Genomic DNA, 7480 nt, shown 5'->3' with positions numbered 1-7480 from the left:
AGTATTACTCATTACTTTAGTAGCTGACTAAAATTGAAGTATTATTTCACATATATATATATATATATCATTATATATATTATATAAATAATATATATATTATATAATAATAATATAATAAAAATTATATATTATATAAATAATCTATTATTTATATAGTATTATTTTTTAAATATTTGTATTTAAACATTTTCAAAAGTATTTATAAATCATATATATATTGTATAATAATATATATATTATAATATATAATATATATATGGTATGAATAGTGTATGATTTATATAGTATTATTATTTTTTAATGATTGTATTTAAACAGCATTTTCAAAAGTATTTTATAAATTATATATATATTATAATATAATATATAATAATAATAATATATATATTATATAAATAATATATATGATATTTTTTAAATATTTGTATTTAAACAACTTTTTCAAAAGTATTTTATAAATCATATATATAAATATTATAATAATATACAATATATATGGTATTATTTATATAGTATTATTATTTTTATAATTGTATTTAAACATCATTTTCAAAAGTATTTTATAAATCATATATATATTATAATATATATAATGATCATAATATATATAATAATAATATATATTATATATTAATACATATTATATAAATATTTATATAGCATTATTTTTAAATAATTGTATTTAAACACCATTTTCAAAAGTACTTTATAAATAATATACATATATTATATAATATATATTTTAATAATATATAATATATATTATATAAATAATCTATTTCAAAAGTTGGCGACAATTATTTCTCCAACAAAGTATACTCACTTGCATATACGTAGTACAACATTACATTAAATAATGAGTTAGTACTTTTTAGTATTATTCCTCCCCAAAAAATATATTCACCTGGGAGACACTTTAAAAAAAACATAACGTTATAAATGAATATGTATTTTGGTGAAATAAGTACATACGCTGCCCCCCCCCCCCCACACACAGATGGGTCCCGTCCCTTTAAAAAAAAATAAAAATACCCTCACCTCAGTGGGTGATGACACCTGTCACAAAGTCCAAGTCTGTGAGTGCCCCCCCCAGCGCCATGCATGGTTAGGATCACGGCGGGAAAGAAAGAAAGAAAGGGGGGGGCACTAGATGATGTCAAGGGAGTTGGGAGCAAAGTCAGCAAGAAAAGAAAATGAGTAACACACGTTGCTGTAAGGGACGTGAGATCCCGCGGTGCCTGCCAGGCCCCCCCTCACCCCCACCCCCACCCCAGGCCCCCGCTCCCAGGCCCCCTACTGCTGTGAAGTACAAATGAACGTACAACCTTTATTTTGTCTTTCTGGAATAGTTCACCCTCGGCCGTAAAAATGCTGGACTGCTCATGTTGACATCAGCAGGGGGTGTTCTCCTACACCCCCCCCCCCCTACATGTACACGTAATGAGAAACATCACTTAGCATGCGTTCACGCTGGAAAGGCCTGCTGTAGAAAATGGCTAGCACGTATAAACGCAGCTAATTGTAGCCATTAGCGGCGTGCGGTTAGCAGCATAATATAAGCGGAATAATGTGCTATTAAAAGTATAAACGTAGCGTATGCGGCCGGCTTGGTGACTGCTTCCGGTTTGCTAAATGATTGTAGTGTAGTGTAATGTTTGTTATCGTTAATGTGGTTTTATTTTGAAATAGAAGTATTGAATGATTCATCCGGAAAGTGTCATTACATCGACGTTAGCTTAACCATCATTCACGTGTCTGCTGAATTCATAAACATCCACTCAACATGCATTAAATTCACATTTAAATAACGATTAGTAGTATTTGTAGTATGATTATTGCTATTATGATTATTTATGTTGATTATTTGTCTTTATAGAAGCATAGGAGCGTATAGTAGAGCACGTATTGGACAATGGACACATCAACATGGACGGCAGCCAATGAAGGCTTGACTCAAGTATGGCAAAGGACGAGAAGATGGCGAAGGGAAAGGAGGTGACGGCGGGGTGTTAATAAAATGTCGGTATAAAAAGCCATTGAATGACATACGACCAGAGCAAAGCTAGGAAACACAATGTTTTCTTAGCGTTTCTCTTTTTTCTTGCTCTTTTATACGCGAGACGGGAGGGGGAGCTTTCATGAAACTACACGAGTGCCACCACATGGCGTAAAGAAGTACTGCATGCTCTTTATGTTGTATGTGTTGTACTTGTACTGAATGTCAGAGCTGGGATGAATTACTGGCCTGGGGGGCTATGCATCATCCTCTCGTTTGCCTTGTAATGCCAGGTTGGTAATACCCCATTTGTCTGCTAGTTCGACACCCAAATGTCAACATGGCAACACATGTGTGCGTGTGGGAGAGACTGGCTCATGTGAAGGCTCTTCTGTGGATCCTGGGACCTTTAGGGATCCATTCCGACAGTCATACCTCGAGATACGACATTACGATAGTGGACAGTGAGCAATTATATAATAATCATTATTATATTATTAATTAGCCTATTATTATTACTATCATCATTATTCTTCTTATGATTATTACTACTACTACTAGTAGTAGTAGTAGGCTAGTATTAGCCTACTTATTGGCTTCCTTATTAGCCTGCTTTTGCCCTATTAAAATATATAATAATAATAATAATAATAATAATAATAATAATAATAATAATAATAATAATAATAATAATAATAATAATAATAATAATATATTAATATTAAAATAGATTAATAATATATTATTTTATATTTATTAATAATAATTAATATATTTAAATATAAATATAATATAATAATTTTATAATATTTAAAATTTGTTAGCGATGTTTTGTATAAATAAATAAATAAATAAATAATAAAAAATATATATTTAAATAATATATTAACATTCATTCATTCATTTTCTACCGCTTTTTCCTCACGAGGGTCGCAGGGGGTGCTGGAGCCTATCCCAGTTGTCTTAAAATATATTAGTAATATATTAATTTATATTTATTAATAATATTAATAAATATATATTTGGATATGAATATGATATAATAATTTATAATATATAAAATATGTTAGATTTTTTGTATTAATAAATACATAAATAATAATAATGAATATCTATTTAAATATAAATATAATATAATAACTTATAATATTATATATATTATATTTGTTAGATGTTTTGTATAGATAAATAAATAAATACATAAATAAATAAATAATATTTAAAATACCTAAAAATTATTTAGGGGGGCTTAAGAACATTTTAGGGGAGCTGAAGCCCCCCGAAAATAGGCACAAAGGTTAAAACAATGAGAGAATGAATATGAATGAAATCATACATTACTTAACTTTTATCATTTTATTTTATATTTTTATAAAATGTATAAATTATACATATATCTATATATACATATATATATTAGGACCAATGGTCATGTCCCCTGGAATTCACATTCCCAAAAGTCAAGACATGCAGGTTTGGATTTCTTTCTCTACCTTAGTAATAAAAAGTTTTATTTAAAAAGTGCATTTTGAGACCAATATTTACATTTGATGATCTGAAACATTAAAGTGTGGCAAACAATTAGCCGTGATAAACGAGGGACTACTGGTATTTGTGTTGGGTTAGAGTACATTTTGTCACGATCTGGACTTCACCCCTTCATGTTTCTGTTTCTATGCTCTTATTTTGTCTCCATTTCCTTTGTCATTCCATGTCTAGTTTAGTCCCGCTTTAGACGCTCTTATTTTCCTAATTCACTTCCTGTTGTGTCTCAGTTCCTGTCCTCTTTTCTTCCACAGCTGTTATCAATTTACTATCTCCTATTTAGGTTCAGGTGTGTGCCCAGGTGTGACTGATTGTCCGTTGTTTGATGCTAGTCGTTGACGAGTTGGTTTGTTTCCTGCCATACGAATACCTTTATTAAAACGATTATTTTTACCTGGGGTCACAACCATGTCGGCTCGTGACACATTTGACTGTGAAAGGATGATGCCCCGCCCCCAGGACAGGAAGCACCAGACAGACAACAGGAAGTGACCAGATTGACAAGTCACCAAACCAATCCCGGAGCCGTCCGGATCCAGCAGACGGGCGGGAAGATCGGTGTCTTCAGGTAAATGTAATCTCCCCTTCATCATATTGTATTGCCCCTGGTTGTGGTAAGGAAGAAACACTCACGTCGCTGTATTAGGGTTAGGGTTAACTTTTAATTGTTCACTCACACCCGGGCTGCCGTGGGCCACAACCCACGCCAACACACATACACTCTTCGCTCCTAGCTTGCACTTCCTCTCGCCCCTCACTCACCTAGCGCCACACCCACTTGTGGCACTCACGTGGTACCGTCACCTTCCAAGCCCCGCCCTATTAAAGGCCCAAGCACACAAAGTCACAGATATTACAATATTATTAATTTGCCATTTATTGTCGTGTGATTCATTCCCTTTAAGTTGAACTTACTGTGCTGCATGTCACCATTTCTGTTCCGTCATCGTCTTCCATTTACACGCTCACGCAGTTCCGGGCTGCCTCGGCTTGTTTGGCCTTGGCTCACCCCGCAGCCTCGCAGCCTTGTTGCTGCTTCTCATTTGAAGAAAACGCTCAACAAAAGAACCGCAGATGTGGTTGGGAGGGAGGGGGGGATGTTTGATTCCAAGGGAAGCGTGGGGAGAGATTGTGTTACGGTTCGTCCCAGAGACACGTGGGCTGGAGTCAGCCATGGCCGTTGGCATTTGGTTCTGCTTTGGATGAACATGATAGCCTCATTTGCCATCAGCTACAATCACAGCCGACCTTTGACCCCAAATGTATGCTTTTTCATTGCCCACGCAGCTTGATTGAATGTTTGCCTCGGGTGTAGTACACTACAGTACAGTTTCATAATATACGTATGTATATATACAAAGTGAAAAACGATGCATATTTAAACTAATTGCACATATAGTTTTCCCTAAACTGAACCTTTTCCAGCATTAAAATGGCTAAATGATGTAAAATACCAACAATATGTAGTATTCTACACCGCTCACTAGGTGTCAGTATTGTAACTGTAATATTTGATGAGACAAACATGGCCGAAACAAGAGGAATCAAAGCCTCAACTTTGAACCCCTGATGTCACTTCCTGTCCAACCCCCACTCATGTCTTATTTTCTGTTATGATATTTTATCTACTATATTGAGGAAAAAGTATGTAACACTGACTGTAGGGGTGCTATTTCATGTCTGGAGGACTCTAATAATGTTAAACATATTTAGGATGTGCTCACAACCCCCCACCCATGTCTTATTTTCTTTTGTTATTTCATCTACAATATTGAGGAATACGCATGTGACCCTGACTGTAGGGGTGCTATTTCATGTCTAGAGACTCTAATAATGTTAAAAACATTTTAACAGGGTGTGCTCACAACCCCCCACCCATGTCTTGTTTTCTTTTCTGTTATTTTATCTAATATATTGAGGAATACGCATGTAACCCTGATTGTAGGGGTGCTATTTCATGTCTGGAGGACTCTAATAATGTTAAACATATTTAGGATGTGCTCACAACCCCCCCCCCCCCCCCTTTCTCGTGCCTCCCTCTCTGGGAGTATCACAAAGCTTCATCACCACCAGAGCCGTGCTCCAGGCCATTCGTCTCACTCTGCCTCCACTCCGTGGGTCAGATATCACAGACGGCCCTGCTCAGGAAGGGGATGTGGTCCTGGAACATTGGATCATGATGAAATCATCTCAGTCTTGCCGTCTTTTAAGTCGGTCCCAGCTTTTCAGATCCACCTGTTGACAGGAAAAAAAAGCTTGGATTCACTCAGCGTCAGTCTTCCTGTGACACATCCATGATGTGCGGCGACTGGAAAGCCAACCCAAAGAGAAACAAAGTACCTAATTTGCGTGGGAAGCGCCTTCCAGCAACACCAGCTGCACAGCAGTCAGCTCGGCTGTTGCGTTCAGGGACCAGATGACTCCACGTCAATAAAAGCTTATTCAGTGAATTATTAGGGATGTCACATTATTCAAACCTTTCATCGAATGAATCACACTTTTTTTAAGTGAATTCATCATGATTCACCACTATGTGGGAAATCGTTTTTTTCATTTATCAACAGAAAGATAAATGACATGACAGTAATGACTGTAAATATAGGGGTGTTATTTGAGGTCTAGAGTGCTCTAATGTTAAATGTGTTTTGAAGGTCATAAAGATGTGTTGTATGGCTTTTATGTATTTTTCTCTTATCTACAGCATTTGGTAATATGAGTGTAAAGGTAAATATAGGGGTGTTATTTGAGGTCTAGAGGGCTCATTCATTCATTCATTTTCTAATGTTAAAGTGTGTTTTGAAGGTCATACAGACATTTTCTATGACTTTTATGTCTCTCATATCTACAATATTGGGCAATATGAGTGTAAAGGTAAATATAGGGGTGTTATTTGAGGTCTAGAGGGCTCATTCATTCATTCATTCATTTTCTAATGTTAAAAAGTGTGTTTTGAAGGTCATACAGACATTTTCTATGACTTTTATGTCTCTCATATCTACAATATTGGGCAATATGAGTGTAAAGGTAAATATAGGGGTGTTATTTGAGGTCTAGAGAGCTCTAATGTTAAGTGTGTTTTGTAGGTCACAAAGATGTTTTCTATAACTTTTATGTCTTATTTTCTCTTATATCTACGGCATTGGGTAATATGAGTGTAAAGGTAAATATAGGGGTGTTATTTGAGGCCCAGAGGGCTCTAATGTTAAAAAGTGTGTTTTGCAGGTCATAAAGAAATTTTCTATGGCTTTTATGTCTTATTTTCTCCTATCTACAGCATTGGGTAATATGATTGTAAAGGTAAATATCGGACTGTTATTTGAGGTCTAGGGGGCTCTAATGTTAAAAAGTGTGTTTTGAAGGTCATAAAGATGTTTTCTATGGCTTTTATGTTTTATTTTCTACAATATTGGGTAATATGAGTGTAAAGGTAAATATAGGGGTCTTATTTAATGTCTAAAGGACTCTAAAAATATTAAAAACTGTATTTAGAATGCAGTATACGGGTTATCTCTTGTAAATAAAGAATCCTACTTTTGTAAAACTCACCTCAAATTAACCGTGATAAACAAGTTTACATGTTTTCATGTGATGTGGCACTCCAACTTTAAATCTTAGTCACCCGGGTGGGAGAATGCGTCACACATATAGTATATAATAAGCACCATCAAGTTGTTTAGGTCATAATAGCAACTAACTGGACAAGTCTAATGCATGACCTCACCGCGCCACTCATCTAATGCTCATTTCATGTGGTTTACGTCTTCATTTTCTGCTCCGGTCACATTTGTGTTTTAGCTCCCCTGACAATTTAATTAGGTTTACAAATGCTAATTCCTGACCACAATGTCTAAAGTTGACAGTGGTAGCACAATAAACACAATCAGACATCCCCGCCACTAAATTGCATGTGGGGCTTGACACCGCTAGCGTGCAGGG

The sequence above is a fragment of the Doryrhamphus excisus genome, linkage group LG4, assembly GCF_037039965.1.
Source record: "Doryrhamphus excisus strain RoL-2023G ecotype Guam linkage group LG4, RoL_Dexc_Guam_v1.1, whole genome shotgun sequence".
Lineage (NCBI taxonomy): Eukaryota > Metazoa > Chordata > Actinopteri > Syngnathiformes > Syngnathidae > Doryrhamphus > Doryrhamphus excisus.
The sequence above is the reverse complement of the archived record's forward strand: the minus strand, read 5'-3'. Positions refer to the sequence as shown.